Genomic DNA, 18,017 nt, shown 5'->3' with positions numbered 1-18,017 from the left:
TTGTGGGGAATTCTTAATGAGGAGTACTATGTAGACCTTGGTGAGTTTATCTACCAAGGAATTCTGAAGTTTTTAAGGGGAGCGAAGCATATGAACATCCCTTATGCATCCATGGTTACGAAGCTGTGCCGAGCAGTAGGAGTGAACTGGCCGGCTCATGAGCAGTTGCAGTTGCCGGCAGCTCTGATTGATTCTGGGACTCTGAATGGGATGCAGGAGTGGACCGGTGGTGAGCCTGAGGGGCATGGGCTGGGTTATCGTCTTCCAGGAGGGCGTCCAGCACGAGGTGCTACTATGGCTAGGCCTGGGCGTGATGAGGCTGGTTCTTCGGCTAGTAGCCGGCTCGCATGTGGTGCGAGTAGTCTAGGGTTGAGCAAGATGGAGCGAAACGCACTTGCTCAGAAGTTATTAAAAAAAATAAAATAAAATAAAATAAAATTTGGTGTTTATGCATAATTGATCAAGAGTGGGCTCTTTGGTATTTGAGTTATTAAGTTTTTAGGGGACTTTGTGCCTAGTGACCTAAGGCTTTTAGAGTCTGGGATCCGCTAACCTAACGCTCGTTACATGGATACCATTGTATAAGTCTTTTGTGGACCTCACTCATTGCACGGTCAAATAAGCATTTGTGTTGTGAATAAAAAGCATGATTCCGTAGTAAGCTCCAGAATTCTTGTAGTGTTGTATATCACTTTGTGCCTAGAATTTTTATTCTTTGTATAATCATGGGATTGCCTTGAGGATAGTCGAGTCATAATAATTAGTCTAGTTCCGAAGCATATCTGTTAAGCATTTGCACACACCACGTTTCTGGCTGTATGTCCGTTTGCATGAGTTTATTGATCTTTAGTTGTCTCACTGCATTTGTTGAGATGTTGCAATTTGGTTGGTTTATTTGTAGTAAGGGGGATCGCTGCATTTTCATATAGATTGCATTCATGCATGTTTTTATTTGTTTTTGAGTCTGTGACGCTTGAGGACAAGCATCGATTTAAGTTTGGGGGTGTGATAAGTGGCATTTTATACCACTTAGAGCGTCTTAAAATGGCTTAAATTGGTGTTTGAAATCAAGTATTTTGTGTATTTGATGCATTTTTCTAGTGTTTATTCATTTCAGGGTATTAGTTGCATTTCGGGGGAGGAATCATCAAGAATAAGCCTTAGCATGTGTTCACCATTGCGAGAGGAAAGAAATGGGCAGATTACGGCGAAGAAACGGAGCAACTCAGGATTTTTTCCAGTAGAGGTCTGAGCGCCCGCTCAGCAATGCTGAGTGGCCGCGCAGCAAGCTGAGCGCCCGCTCAGCAATGCTGAGCGGCCGCACAGGAAGCTGAGCGCCCGCTCAGCTATGCTGAGCGGCCGCGCAGGGTCGGGAAAAGAGGCAGTTTATTTTAGGACTTCTAATTCTGTTTGGCTTCCACTTCTATGTAATCTGAGTTTTATGGGACTATTATATAAGTAGATTTGAGACGTTTTTAAGAGGAGAAGATAGTAGTATTACGCAAGGAGCGAAGGAGATAAAGAAGAAGACCGATTTAGCACACCGCAACGAAGAGGAAGCATATTTTCTTGTGATTCTTATTTCGTTGTAACGTTGGATGCTAGTTTTCTTACTTTGAACTTATTTACTCTTGTGACGTACTCTGATTTAATATAATTAGTTTAGTTATATTTTCTTGTGTTTGTTTATCATGATTTCATATGAACCCATGATGACGATAAGTGCTATTATGGGCTAATCGTGATCATGGGGTTGCAACGGATTTATTATGGAATTCTTTAGTAATTGTTTAATACTTTAGTGTGTGATGATTGTATGATATCTAGTATTGGTTGTGCGTATTCGTCTTATGTGCGTCGCGAACATATAAGATAGGGTGTTAATCTCTTGTGAAGCGACGGTGGATCTTGAGATTTAGAACTTGCCATGCTAGCATAGGTTCATGTACATTGTGCATGAATAGTGGGTAACTCTAACAGTTTTATTTGCCCTATGTAATCAAAAGGAATAACTTGTGCTTAAATCGTTGTGTTGTCAATTTCTGTAGACATATAGGAACTCAACATAATTGATGACTATTCAACTTCTATCTTGATTGTGGATGTTTGGTAGAATGGTATTAGTACAATGAAAGTTGGCTTTTATCAGTTTTGTGTTATTCAATTAATATCATCACTGTCACATGCTAAAGGTAATAACAATGACTATTGAAGGAAGTAGTAATGAAGTTGTGATCTCATGAGTGTTTTATTATTGATAATTTGAAGTGTTAGTTAAGTGATTAATTAAGTAGTTAATTGTAGTTAATATTTACTTAATAATTCTAAGTGTTAGTGTCTTAACATTGAGAAGTAATCATACATTGGTGAGTGAGTTTAATTAGACAATAATTTAGTCTGAGTCTCTGTGGGAACGAACTAGAAAGTATTCTATATTACTTGCGAACGCGTATACTTGCGTGAATATTAGCGCGTGTTTTCGCCCTAACACTGATATGCTTTGCCATTGAGTGCTGAACTGGATTACCTGTCATAGCAATAGCACTTTGATTATCACAGTAAATAGGGATTTTAGAATATGTTAACCCATAATCCAGTAACTGATTCTTCATCCAAAGAATCTGTGCACAACAGCTTCCTGCAGCAATGTATTCTACTTCTGCAGTTGATATGGAAATTGACTTATATTTCTTGCTAAACCAAGAAACCAATCCGCCTCCAAGAAATTGGCAGCTTCCACTTGTGCTTTTCCTGTCAATTTTGCACCCTGCAAAATCTGCATCTGAGTAACCTATTAGCTTAAAGTATGATTCCCTAGGATACCACAATCCTAGATCAGCTGTACCCTTAAGGTACTTGAAAATCCTTTTCACAGCTGTTAAGTTAGGTTCTCTTGGATCTGCTTGAAATCTTGCACAAAGACAGGTAGCATACATGATATCAGGTCTACTTACAGTTAGATAGAGTAGTGAGCCAATCATACCTCTGTAATCGGTAATATCTACTGATATACCAGTATCCTTTTCCAATTTTGTTGCAGTGGCCATGGGAGTAGATGCACTTGAACAGTCTTGCATTCCAAATTTCTTCAACAAATTTCTGATATACTTGGATTGATAAATAAAAGTTCCTTCTGCATTCTGCTTGACTTGAAGGCCGAGAAAATAGCTAAGTTCTCCCATCATACTCATTTGATATCTTGACTGCATCAGCTTGGCAAACTTCTTACAAAGTCTGTCATTTGTAGAACCAAAAATGATATCATCAACATATATCTGCACCACAAGTAAGTCCTTTTCATGGTTGAGATAAAATAATATTTTGTCAATAGTTCCTCTGTTAAATCCACTTTCCAGAAAAAACTGAGCTAAGGTCTCATACCATGCTCTTGGAGCTTGCTTAAGGCCATAAAGTGTTTTATCAAGTCTGTAGACATGATTAAGAAATTTTGAGTCTACAAAACCTGGAGGTTGTTCAACATAGACTTCCTCTTCCAGTTCTCTATTAAGAAAAGCATTTTTTACATCCATTTGAAAGACTGTAAACTGTTTGTGAGCAGCATAATCCAAAAATATCCTTATGGCTTCCAATCTAGCAACTGGTGCAAATGTTTCATCATAATCAATTCCCTCCTGTTAAGAATATCCTTTTGCAACCAGCCTTGCTTTATTCCTTGTGATTATGCCGTCACTATCAGTTTTGTTTCTGAACACCCATTTTGTACCAACAACTGATATGTTCCTTGGTCTTGGCACTAGGGTCCAGACTTTATTTCTTTCAAATTCATTCAACTCTTCCTGCATTGCTTGCACTCAATCAGCATCTTGAAGAGTTTCTTCCACTTTCTTTTGTTCAATCTGAGATAGAAAAGAGTGATAGAGACATTCATTTGATGTAGTTGTTCTAGTTCTGATACCTGCATCAGGATTTACAATAATTAAGTCAGGTGCATGTGCTTTAGTCCACTTCCTTGCAGATGGAAGGTGATCTCTAGAACTGGATGCTCCCCCCATGATCGATGCTGTCTCCATCAACGTTTTCTGATGCCCCCCCTGAAATTATGCTCTCTGATTTGGATCCTTCAGAATTTGAGTTTTCAGAATTATCAGAACTTGGCTCATCAGAATTTGATGAATCAGAACTTGAAGAGCCTGTTCTTGGTTCTGATGCTTCTTGAGATGTGGTTGGATTATCAATATGCTCCCCCTGCACAGGTGCATTTTCCTTTGGCGTAGTCACCACAGTTTCAATAACATCAAAGTTTAACCCATCAGAGTTTGCAGTATCAGAATTTAGACTGTCAGGATTTAGAGAATCAGAATTTAACACTTCATTCTCAAATCTCAGCTGTTCATGATCATTGAAATCTTCAAGTCCTGTAATCTTCTTATCATCAAAGGAGACATTGATAGATTCCATGACAACCCTTGTTCTTAAATTGTAGACTCCGAAGCCTTTTGTGGAAAGTGGATATTTGACAAAAATTCTTTCATCAGCTTTTAGATCAAATTTATATAGCTGTTCAGGATGAGTCTTAAGAACAAAAAACTTGCATCCAAATACATGAAAATACTTCAGATTTGGCTTCTTTTTCTTCACCATCTCATATGGTGTCTTTCCATGCTTGTTAATGAGTGTTGCATTCCGAGTAAAATAAGCAGTCTGCACAGCTTCAGCCCAAAAGTAGGTTGGTAACTTTGCTTCATCAAGCATAGTTCGTGCAGCTTCAATAAGAGTTCTATTCTTTCTTTCAACAACTCCATTTTGCTGTGGAGTTCCAAAAGCAGAGAATTCCTATTTTATTCCTTGGTCTTTGCAGAACTCTTCCATGTTCAAATTCTTGAACTCAGTTCCATTATCACTTCTTATGATCTTCACAGAATCTTTGACCAATCTATCCAGTTGCTTGACATGATCAATCAAGATATATGCAGTTTTACTTTTTGTGTGCAAGAAATACACCCATGTGTATCTGGTGAACTCATCCACTATGTTCATATCATATTTCTTCTTTACAATAGACATGACATTCACTGGACCAAATAGATCAACATGTAGTAGGTGATAAGGCTCAAGAATTGATGATTCAGTCTTGCTCTTGAATGAAGATTTTCTCTGTTTTGCCTTTTGACATGAATCACAAAGGCCATCAGGAGCAAACACTGACTTTGGCAGTCCTCTCACAAGATCTTTCTTGACAAGTTCATTTATATTGTTAAAATTTAAATGAGAGAGTTTCTTGTGCCAATTCCAGCTTTCTTCAATTGATGCTCTGCTTAACAGACAAATTGCAGAACCATCAGAACTTGTTGAAAGCTTGGCTTTATAAAAGTTACCATGCATGTATCCCTTCAGAACAACTTTGCCTGTAAATTTGCTTACAACTTCACAGTGTTCTTCAAAGAAATCTACATGATAACCTCTGTCACAGATTTGACTAACACTCAGCAGATTGTGTTTAAGTCCTGAGACCAGAGCTACTTTCTCAATGATGACATTCCCAAGATTGATATTGCCATATCCCAGAGTTTTTTCCATGTTGCCATCTCCATAAAAAACACCTGGGTCAGCTTTCTCCACAAAGTCTGATAGCAGGGCTTTATTTCCAGTCATATGTCCTGAACATCCACTGTCCAGACTAGGATGTTCTTCCTGTTGCCCTGCAATCACAAAGACCACTAATGATTAGTTTTAAGGACCCAGACTTGCTTGGATCCTTTGGCCTTATTAAGTTTGTTAACATTTGCAGCGGATTTAGCATCAGAGTTTATGTTAATAGTTTTCTTATCAGAATTTACAATATCAGACTTTGCATCAGAACTTACACTAGAAGAAATAATGCTAACTTTCTTTAAAGAATGTTTTATTTGATAATAATCATAGTACAAACTATGATATTCCTTACTAGTATAAATGGAATGCCATAAACTTCCACAATGAAAATAAGGATTTTGTGGCTTATATCTAACAGACTGACTCTTAACTCCTGACTTTGAGGGTAAGGAGTTTATGTTCTTATTCTTCCTGCAAAAAGAGGCCAGATGGTTAGAATTTCCACAGTTATGACATATTTTTCTAGGAGCATTAGGAACAAGCTTATAATTGTTACTTTTGTTCACACCTTCCTTTCCATTCCTATTTTTCCTAGGTGGCTTTACTTGTTTATATTTTTAACCTCTTTCAGCTTATGCTTAAGTTGCTTCTTAGTCATTAAGCCTATGTTAACTTCAGTTAGCTTATCCTATTTTGGTTTGACAGAAGTTAAGTTCTCTTTAACTCCTGATTTCTCAATATCAGACTTTGCAGTTACAAACTTAACAGGATTTACCTTTGACTTTTTTTTAACAACTATAGACTCAATTTCTACAGTTCCCTTACTGTTCTTATCATCTCCATAACCTAAGCCCTCTTTCCAGTTTCCACTACTAAGAATATCCTGAGTTACTTTACCAGAGTTAGTCCAAGTCCTAATAATTTCTCTTTCCTTTTCTAGCTCAGTTTTTAGAGATTCATTCATTTTTAGCACTTCATCCCCAACATAATAGGCATCATCTCTATCTTTCTGAGCTTGTTGAAACTTAACTAACTCTTTTTCTAAATAATCATTCCTCTTTTAAAAGCAAGATTTTCAGAAGTTAATCTTTCACATGTTAAAGTTTGATCTCTGTAACTAATAAACATGGTTTTAAGATGTAACCTTAACTCAGTAATATCATCAGTATGAAAGGCATAAGTAGTTTGAGATATCTTAATTTCAGCAGTATCATAACTGCTATCAGCATTTGCCATCAAGGCATAGTTTTCCTCATCCTCAGAATCTGAAGCATCTGACCAGCTTTTCTTCTTTGTGACAAGAGCCTTGCCTTTGTCACTCTTCCCTTTTCTGCAATCAGGAGATATGTGGCCTTTCTCACCACAGTTGTAGCATTTGACATTTGAGTAATCTCCTTTGTCAGACTTTCCTCCTTTGCCTTCAGATTTTCTGAAACCTTTCTTATCATAACTTGTACCTTTCCTGGAAGACTTCTTTCCTCTCCTGAATTTCCTGTATGCAATCTTTGTGATTTCTTTCACCATTAGAGCACACAGCTTCATCATCTCTTCATCAGGGTCCATCTCAGGTAAACTTTCAGTTTCTGAGTCATCATCACTATCAGAACTTGATGACTCAGTATCAGACTTTGTGATGAGAGTCTTTCCCTTGCCTTTCCTTGAGGCAGCTACTGTGGGAATTTCCTCCTCAGCCTTAAGAGCAACTGTCCTTGGCTTTCTTTCATTCCTCTTGCTTATTTGTTCCATCTCAAGTTCATGAGTCTTGAGCATCCCATAAATTTCATCAAGAGTTGTTTCCTGAAGAGCATAGTTGTCTCTTATTATTGTGGCCTTCAAATCCCATCTTTCAGGAAGAGCTAACGGAAATTTAAGATTTGAATCTTCAATATCATACTCTTTGTCAACTAGTGACAAATCATTCAAGAGTTTGACAAATTTGTCATATAAATCAGTTAATGACTCATCAGGCTTTGAGTCAAAGTGCTCATACTCTTGAGTGAGTATAGACTTCCTGTTCTTCTTGATTGCATCAGTTCCCTGACACCTTGTTTCCAAAACATCCCATATCTCCTTTGCAGTCTTACATTGAATTACCCTGTTTGACATGACATTATCAATGGCACTATGCAGCAAGTGTCTTACCTTTGCATCCTTTGCAATTGATGAGAGATCTTCAGCAGTGTAATCACTTTTCTCCTTTGGTACAGACTTTGCTAATTGGCCTGCAACTTCCACAGAGAGTTTGGTTGGCATATGCGGTCCTTCATAAATCCTGTCGAGATATTCTGGATCTGTAACTTCCAGAAACATAGTCAACTTCACTTTCCATATGGAATACTCAGAGGGTCTCAATATGGGAACTCTTATAGTCTCATATCGACTATGGGTTATGGTTTTTGGAGTTTCTTCAGTTTTGGTGGGCTTGGTTGGAATTTCTTCTTCAGACATGATTGTTTTTTGGATCTTAAACTGTATGTGTGTTAACAGATCTGCTCTAATACCACTTGTTAGGTCTCATACACTGTAGAAGGGGGTTGAATACAGTGTTTACTACAATCAAATCGAATATAAGAACTCAAGTAACAGAACACAGATTTTATTCAACACGATAAACTCTGTTACAAAGAACTGTTCTCTCTCAGTGATGAACAAATTATCACGAGAGTTGCCAGGGTTACAAAAAATAATAATTTCGATTAAGATAACACACATATAATGTAAACCCTATGCTGCGTTTATATAGACACACAATTACAAGATAAGTTCTAATTGATATTAAATATAATTCTGCTTCCTAAAATATATCAATCAGATATCTTCTTTTCCAAGTATTCTATTCTTCATAGAATTCTTCTTCATACATATTTCTTTCTGTTTTTGTCTCGATCTTCTTTCCTTTCAATCAGCCGTCTGCCTTATCTGAAAGTCACCTTAAGTCCTGATATTATCTCCTGATAAATATCTTCTGATAACTTAAGTTCTGACTTCAGTTTAAGTGCTGATTTCCAGTACTGATTTGTTATGTTTAAGTAAAATCTGAAAACTAAACACAAATCATATTAGCCATGACATCACAAATATATCTAACATGTAGTTAAGCATTTCATGTCACCTCGTTATTATGTTATATGTTACAACTTTATTTATTAAGCTAAGTATTTCATCATAAACAATTAATTATTTTAATCACGCTATTAATTTATTCTCGCTTTCAAAAGTTGATACAATTTAAGTAAATTTTAAATCACATGTTGTATAGCTATTTTCACAAAAGCTTATATAATTTTATTTCGCATATGCAGAAAAAAAAATATTTGATTGAATGTTGGATAGAAAATATGATTTTAATCCAATATTTTCAATAATATAAAATTATAATATCAGGTCATAACATGTACATATATTTCAAGTATGTTACCACGTAAAAATCATATTTGCATTGCTAGAGTGGATCACGAAACTTTGCGATTACGAAGCCTATAATTTGATTGAACGTAATTAGAAAGATACACGAAAAATGACATCTTTATAAACAAAGTTTGCATTGCTAGAATGGATCACAAAACTTTGTGATATAAACACGTAGATAATAACATAGAAAAGACTTTGATGGGTTTAACAATAAAAACTTCTATAAATTATACTGAAGGGCGCATATTTTCCCCAGAAACTTCCTCTTCCAAAATCACAGCAATGCAGAAGAAATTATACAGGTACGTATAAAGACCGATTTAAGAATATTAGTCAGTTCAGAAGGCCGACATGAAATCTGCGTAAACAAGCAAAAGAAGACCAGTAAGTGAAAGCTTAGTTACAACTTACAACCTTCATGTCATAATTAAGGGTGGATTAAGGGTGGTTGAATGGATGCTCACCGAGATATATATGGCAGTTGTAAGCATAAAACTGAGCATACGATAATCTGGTACGAGACACAGAAACCATTTAGGTTGTCCATTAGGCATGTTTGATCTGCACAGAAGTGTTTGAAAGAATCATTTAATCTCTTAGCTAGTAACAGTAAAAACAAGTCCTTAACCAGAGCACCAAAAAAGGACAGGGGCCAAGCCTTAAAAGTATAAGATATCTTATTTTAAATACCTACTAAATGATTGCAATATTAAACGATAAATAGAGAATCCAAACAACTCAGATAGATGTGGAATTGAGAGATATAGGTCTCCAAAGTGATTTTCCGAAGCCAACTATCCATCTGATAGCTGGCTTCGGAAAATCATGCCAATTATCCATATATAGCGATCAAGTCCAGATCTAAAGTGCCACTCATGTAAAGGAGGAAGATCTGGTTTTGCTGGATCAGTGTACTCTGTGATAGAAAATTGACATCAGTTGCAGCAAGTTAAAAATCATGAATACATCAGTACTTAAAAAACTTGGGAAAACCGGAAAACAATGTACTTAAAACACGTAGTAAGATGTCGAGCACAAACTGCTAAATTGCTCAATTATTAAGGCACGTAGTAACTAACCCAAAAGAAAAGTCACAGACCGCCATCGGAGGTCTCCAGGAACCTCCCAAACCAAGATAACAAGAAGAAAACAGGTGCATATTTTTTTCATGACTGATCTTATCTCATTATACTTGTTCCCGATGTCAAGGGCTCCATAAACCATGAGAGTGAATAGCGTGTGCATCGGGCATTTTAATACAACATATAATCATTGTTAAGAACAATAAATGCAAACGCAACAAAAAAATTTAGCCTCAGCATCATCTGCACAGAAGAATTATAAACTAAAAGACATCCAACCAGACTAAATAAAACACATAACACCACATTATATTCTTGAGTAGCTACATGTCAGTAAATGTCACCTGAGCAAATCGCACAACACTAAAATCTTTTTGGATGTAATAATAGGAGAAGTTTCCAAACCCTGTCATCCAGACATATGCAGCAATAAACATACGGATTGCATTGTATATCTCAGTTGCAGCAAAATAATGATACATCAAAAACAGAACCTGCTGAAACAATAGCAACAATCACATTTCAAAAGTTGCATATATATATATATCGATGTGCAATATGATTACGAGTACTGAAAAATGAAAAGTAGAACTTTGCAGCTATAGCAGAATTATAAAATTCAGCTAGTCTCCAATAAGCAGCAGAGCTTAGAAAACATCAATACATCATACATTTTGAATATTAGATGAAAAAACATATGTTCAGAAAGAGACCACTTTATGTAATGTTGATATTTATACTTAGACATGCATAATAAAAATTGTGTTTGAATGCAGGAGCTGAGGTACTTAATTCGTTCAACAGAAAGAGTAATTAATTTGCACAATCAGTAAATCGGAGATGCATTGTTGTTCCACGTTTAACTTTTATAAGAGCATCTCCAACAAACTCTTCAAATGGGCTCCCAATTCGAAATATAAAGAGCAGTGCTAAAATTTGAGCTCCAATAGATTATTAGAGGCTCTTTAAAAGCTTTATGGTGTACTCTCTCTCCTCAATTGTAAGAGCCAATAGATAGCTCTTAACTATTATTTTATATTAAAGGGCCTATATTAAATCTAGACTTAATTGCAGTTTAATGGCCTCAACTATTAACAATTTGCACAAAAAATGACCCTTTTATATTTCATGAGCTCAAGTTGTTTTTAATAATATAAAAATAAATAAAGAGTGAATGCAGAGAGTAGTGTTGGAGATGAATATACATTAATTATAATGCTAAGAGCCAATAATTTATATTATATTTAGGAGTGATTTAAGAGACTGTTGGAGTGAATACCAAAACAGTTGAATCGGTGATATCAAGATATCAAACTTGATGATTTTGTACTATGCCAATCTATAAGTGGACATCATTTTCTAAAATCAAGGGAGAATTAAGGCACTCAAAGCGGAAATTATGAACTAAAGCAGAAAAACAATTAAATTTGTTTCAGTAAAACTGAGTAATAAAATGACATGCTACCAGAATCCAGAATCCAGATTCCAGAGAATGAAAAAAGTAACTATTAGGCAATAGTTATGACGAAAAACCATGCCTGCATCCATCCATCCTTCCCACTCCTCTGTCGGATGATGCCGATTTAAGTACAGCAATGATTTCCCGGAAAAAGATGATTTGTCCTGATGTTTCTTGAGAGAAGTCACTGCCGACACTATGATAAGAAGAATGAACAGAAAGAGGAAAAGATCGCGACTGTAGCCCTGTTCAAAATTCATAGATTTACTGGATTAGTATAATATACACTGGAAGCATGTTATTATGTATATAATTATTATAATCTACAGCCTATGACTTCCATAGCTTGGTAAATTTCAAATACCCTGACTTTAATGACTCATAAGATTCATTATTTAATAATTATTATGCATGGCAGTCATGAAGCACACTGACATAAGTAAGCAGTATCTTTGTTCATGCATAACATGAGAAAGAGCAAGAATGTGTGCGTGAGTATGTTCTTCTCACATAGACGCAACATGAGCATTTACTGTACAAAGTTGTAGTTCATATTAATGTCCACTCTGGAAGTTCACATCAATTTCATAGCAAGTCACCGGAGTATTATTAGAAAACTCAGAAGGACAACATTACCTTGGTTGAATCTGAAAATATATCTGTACAATCACATATGTAGAAAGAGAAAAGAATTCCATCAAATTCAGACCTGCAAGCAACAGTGATAATGTGCCTAAAAAGAGCAGTCAAGTTTTATGCAACCAGAACTAACACAATAATACAACCTACATTGCTCTCAAGATTAGCAAAAGGTTTTGCTAGAAACCTGTAAAATGTTTTGGATAAAATAAGCTCAGTTTTCTTCCCGTATTGTATTTAATAGGGTGTATTTAATTAGAATTTCTATGCTTTAAAACTAAGCAGTGCCAACATTTTGAACTTAGTAATTTAAACGTAAGCCAGCACAGACCTGAAAATTATTTATTTTTTTATATCTAAAGATATCTTACAAAGATGCAAAGACAGACAATGCTAAACTATTCATGCTTATCAGTGTGTTCAATTTTATCAAGTTATGATATCTCATTATAATCACAAGAAAATATAATGACCACATTCTAGTGCATGATGTTTGTATACTTTCAGACTTTTGGGCATTATAAGTGTTTTAAGCATTTTGATACTTACTGCACGCTGAAAATCAAGTCATATTTACACAGGCATCTGAAAACCTGCAACGGCAGCTCACTTTGGTTTCCAATGAAAAAATCTCCACTAAAGTGCTCGTGGACCGTGGTCACAATTTAACTTGGGATTTCAAAGGCTACAAAGTGTGCTCTGTAGTGGAGGAGGTTCTACAATCATACCTCCTGCATATTTCTTTTGGAACTTCTTTAAAAACCCTGAAACAGCTCAGAAGATTATCCCGTGTTCTCAGTTACATCGCCTTATATTCTACTGAAAAATCCTCATAAAGCAATGTTTCTACTTTTCTACCAAACGCAAAGGTCCATCACTCTTTTCTGAAAAAACATTAAACATAACAAAATTGAAGTATGACAGCCAAGAACAAAACTTAGATAAATATCATAAACACTCAACTTTATCTTTCAACTGATACGCAGTATTATTACATAAGCCACACATACAGAAAGAAACTGACGGAATCAAGCTATAATACATACTAATACAATAAATTGCACATTTGAGTTTATGTCCATAAACAAGCCAGCTTCAGAGCAGATAGCCTCATTGTAGCTCTCGATCACTTGAAAATCGAATAACCCTCAATATCTAACTATCTAAAGTTGTTTAAATCAAAATTCATCATTCATATACAACAGAAACTAATTTCCGTAATGAAATATAGTACTTCGGTAGTTTCTTTAAATTAAATTATACAGATCAAATTACAATTCACTTTCTCCAATCCACTCCCTAAATAGTTCTGGTTCAATAAGTTCCTCTCGCACACGAAAAAGTACTTCTACTCTGTCAAAATTTCAATCAGCATATGTACAGTCACATACTCACACACACACAAACAAGAGGATGTAATATGATAGCAAACAATGCAACATCATTAAGTACAAATAAACAAGCACCTAATCTCGACAAAATTATCGAAACATTACAAACACCTAATTCTCGAAATAAAACAAACAAATGCAACCGCAACTTACAGAACTCATCAAATTACAATCAAACTTCAAACTGAATTTAAACATAAAGAACAAACACCATTTTCGATGCTGCGAAAAAACAAACAAACACTTAACAAATCAATTCAGCTAAACACTTTCTAAATTCACAATTCCAACAACTAAAAATCACAAAACTATAGAATATACCTCAGTGCAATTCCCGTTGAAAAAGTTGTGTGTATTGTGGGTGTTTTTGTGTGTGTAAGAGGGAGGATATGTTATAGTAGTTGTACTATAACATATCCTCCCTCTTCCAAGAAGACTTGACCTCAAGCCTTGAAATACTGTTGCACCAATCCTTAATAGCTAAAGGCACCAAAGAACCATTGTTTGACTGTGATTGATTAAGGCATTGTGGCAAAGTTGACACCGCTGGTGGAGTACCATGAAAAGCCTTCAGCTGAGATACATGTACAACATTGTGAATCTTCACTTCTGGAGACAGCTTCGATCTATAAGCAACTTTACCAATCTTGGCAGATCACTGGAAAGGACCACAAAACTTGGCAGATGATTTCTGATTAAACCGCTGCTGTAAAGACACCTGTTTGTAAGCCTGCAACTTCAACCAAACCCAATCCCCCACTTCAAATATTCTTTCAGATCTTTGTTTATCAGCTTGAACTTTCATCCTATTCTAAGCATTAAGCAAATGATTCTTCAAAGAAGCAATCATTTGTTCCCCCCCTAATCATACTTCTATCCACATCATGATTAGCAACCTCCCCAGACAAATATGGCAAATGCAATGGTGGAACCTGATTGTACACAATCTCATAAGGTGTAATATGAGCAGCAGTATGATAGTGAGTATTATACCACCACTCTGCACGTGCCAACCAATTACTCCAGTCTTTCTCCTTATAACCATACATACACCTCAGATAAACCTCCAAACACCTGTTGACAACTTCAGTTTGTCCATCTGTAGCTGGATGATAGGCAGTAGACATCTTAAAGATCATACCATGTAGGGAGAATAAAGATTGCCAGAACTGACTGAGAAAAATGGAATTAATGTCATTCACAATACTTTTAGACCAACCATGTAGCTTGAAAACATTGTCTAAATAGACTTGAGCTACTTGCACAACATCAAATGGATGTTTTAATGGCATTAAATGAGCAAACTTACTTAATCTATCCACTACTACAAAAATAACTGAATAGCGATTAGAATTTGGCATACCAGTTATAAAATCCATACCCACATCTGTCCACGCCTCTTCAGGAATAGGTAATGGTTGTAAGAGTCCAGGATAGGCAGTTGTGTCATACTTCACCTCCTGACAAGTTACCCAATTTCTGACCCGACTGCTGACATCTTTTGACATTCCTTTCCAGATAAATTAATGCTTAATTCTCTTTAGAGTATTATCTCTACCAGAATGTCCCCCTTCAGGTGTAGAGTGATGTCACGTGAAAATTTTTCTTATTAAAGACATGTCTGGACCAATAACAATCTTATTATGTTTCTTAAGAAATCCTCCCTGCCATCGATAATGCTCAGTCTGCTCTCCTTCTTAAAATTTGGTACAAACAGTCACCAAAAAGGAATCCAGAGCATAACTATCTTTAATTTGTTGTTCCAAATCAGAAGAGATCACTGTAATTGCCATGCATAAAACCTCTGCACCTTGAACTCTAGAAAGAGCATCTGCCGCTGCATTATTTGTACCCTTGTACTGTATTTCATAATCAAAACCTAACAATTTAGAAGGCCAAAACTGTTGTAAAGGAGTAGAGATCTTCTGTTCCACCAATCACTTCAAGGGTTCAAGCTCTTCAGATCAGTTTTAATGATAAAGTGCCGACCAGATAGATACTGCTCTCACTTTTGAACAGCAAAAACTACACCCAATAACTCTTTCTCATAAACAGATAGATTTCTCCACTTAGGTCCCAAAGCTCTACTAATAAAAGTCAAAGAATGCCCTTCCTGTAATAGAACTGCTCCTATTCCACTTTGTGAAGCACCAGTCTCCACTATAAACACCTTAGAAAAATCAGGTAAGGCCAATACTGGAACATAAATCAATGCTTGTTTGACCCTTTCAAAAGCCTCCTGAGCTTCAATTCCCCACTTAAAGCCCTTTTTTAAGCAAATCTGTCAATGGCCTAAACAAAACGGCTTAACCTTTGACACATTTTTTATAATAGCCTGATAATCCCAAGAAACTTTTTAACTGTTTCAGATTCTTAGGTGAAGGCCAATTAGCTACACCTTGGATTTTCTTAGGGTCAATTGAAATGCCTTCAGCAGAGATAAAATGACCAAGATACTCAATTTTATTGAGAGCAAAAGAACACTTTGATTCCTTAGCATACAACTGATCATCCCTCTATAACTGAAAAACTTCATTCAGATGTATCCAGTGCTCATCCAGATCCTTGATGTAGATTAAAATATCATCAAAGAAAACAAGTAAATATTTTCTTAACAGTGGTTTGAATACAGTATTCATCCATCTCTGAAAGGATGTTGGAGCATTGGTTAAGCCAAAAGGTATAACCAAAAACTCATAATGGCCAGTGTGAGTTTTAAATGCTGTTTAAAAACATCATCCTTATGTAATCTCATCTGATGATACCATGCCCTTAAATCCAGCTTGCTGTATACAGTAGATCCAAATAGCTCATCCATTAAATTGGGAATAGTGAGGGTTTGGTATTAGCTAACATTGGTCTTTACCGATATGACTGTTTATAGTTCCTATTAACCAGCAATGACTCTTCTTGCAGTCTTACATATTCAATTGCCTCAGTAATGGATTCAGGCTTAAAAGCTTTAACAAATGGTTTTACAACAAATATTAAGCCAACAATAAAACTGTCAAGAATATAACTCTCGGGCAACACATGATTACTTTGTAACATAACAGACCTTAACTTCTCAAACTCATCTACATAAGACTCTAAATCATCTACTTGATTCAGTTTGTTAAACCGTTCCACCATATTGCTACCAGATTCATCCCTAAATCTTCCTATTACATCTACAATGAATTCATCCCCACCTACAAACTTATTTGCAGACAAAAAACTAGTAATCCACCCTTCAGCCTTATCAGTCATGTGCAAAGATGCAATATCCACTTTCTGATCATCAGGATTCTTACATTGATTAAAGTATTTACCACACTTTTTAATCCAAGTTCTTGTACTAGACCCATTAAATTTGGGAAACTCAAGTTTAGGAGTAAAATACAAGTTTCGAGTTAAGTTGTTACCATCATCAATTGTAGATCTGCTGCCTACTCCAGAATCATTTCTTGGAGAAATATTTGATTCCTTTTGATGCTTGGCAAACGAATCTAATCGCTGATTTACGGCTTTAATATGATCATCCATTGATGAACCTCTCCTAGTGTTTGGAGCCAGACTGAAAACCTTGATTACAGTACTTTAATGGCGGAAATAGACCGCGGAACGAAGAGCTCTGATACCATAGTTAGCGTTGTACTTATTACTAACACTAATTGAACAAAGGACTGAATTAATTTCAATGGGTAATATGATCAAACACCATTGATGCAATACGAATCACAAAGAGAATGTAAATCAATATAAAGAAAGGGATGGGAAATGAGAATTAGAAGGAGATGAGAAAATACAGAAGTTTCTATTAAATTCCAGAATGAGGAACAAATCTGAAAATGAGTTTAACAGATTTTCCCGCCAAAAGCTGTTAAAAACTATTTTCAAACTATTCTATATTTTCCAAATTGTTTTCTGCTTAAATATACAAAATATTGTTATAGTAGTTGTACACTTAGAGCACCTCCAACGAAGGTCATTTGCTGCCTCGATACTTTCAAAATGGAAATGGTCACTTGCTTTTTCATCTCTCATGTATTGGAGTAATTTGCAAAAAAGAGGGCGTGGCCTCTGTACCGGGCATGCCCGATTTCTGTCATTTAATTATTTTATTGTTATATATATTAAAAAGTTGACAAGACCCGTGCCTCATCCCTGCTGCATGTTAACGTTAATATTATTAAGTTGAAATAAATTTACATAATAAGATATTACACAATTTCATAATATATAATATAATAGAAGAGCAAATAGTCCTACTACTGTAGTAACTGAGCACCAACATCGGAGGAGGTTGCCCATTTCAGAAGCAATTCCATTTACTTCCACATGGCCTGACACCTTTTACAACAATAAGGCAAATGGCCTCAACAGCACTGGAGGTGCTCTTAACACTTGTCCTATAACATAAAGGTGGTTGTGGTTTAGTTTTAAATTGGGTTGAATTGCTTTCGCGTTTTGATGAAGAGGGAAATTCTAGTGGATTTTAAG

At 35.8% G+C, this 18,017-nt stretch overlaps 1 pseudogene; it reads right to left on the bottom strand.

Moving 5' to 3' along the window:
* Nucleotides 1–9,015: 9,015 nt before the first annotated feature.
* LOC141698062 (protein REDUCED WALL ACETYLATION 1-like) lies at nucleotides 9,016–17,718 on the bottom strand (annotated as a pseudogene).
* Between the last annotated feature and the right edge of the window lie 299 nt (nucleotides 17,719–18,017).

Source organism: Apium graveolens, chromosome 11 (genome assembly GCF_009905375.1).
Source record: "Apium graveolens cultivar Ventura chromosome 11, ASM990537v1, whole genome shotgun sequence".
NCBI classification, from domain to species: domain Eukaryota; kingdom Viridiplantae; phylum Streptophyta; class Magnoliopsida; order Apiales; family Apiaceae; genus Apium; species Apium graveolens.
Note: the sequence above shows the minus strand (reverse complement) of the source record. Positions and strands in the feature narration are given on the sequence as shown.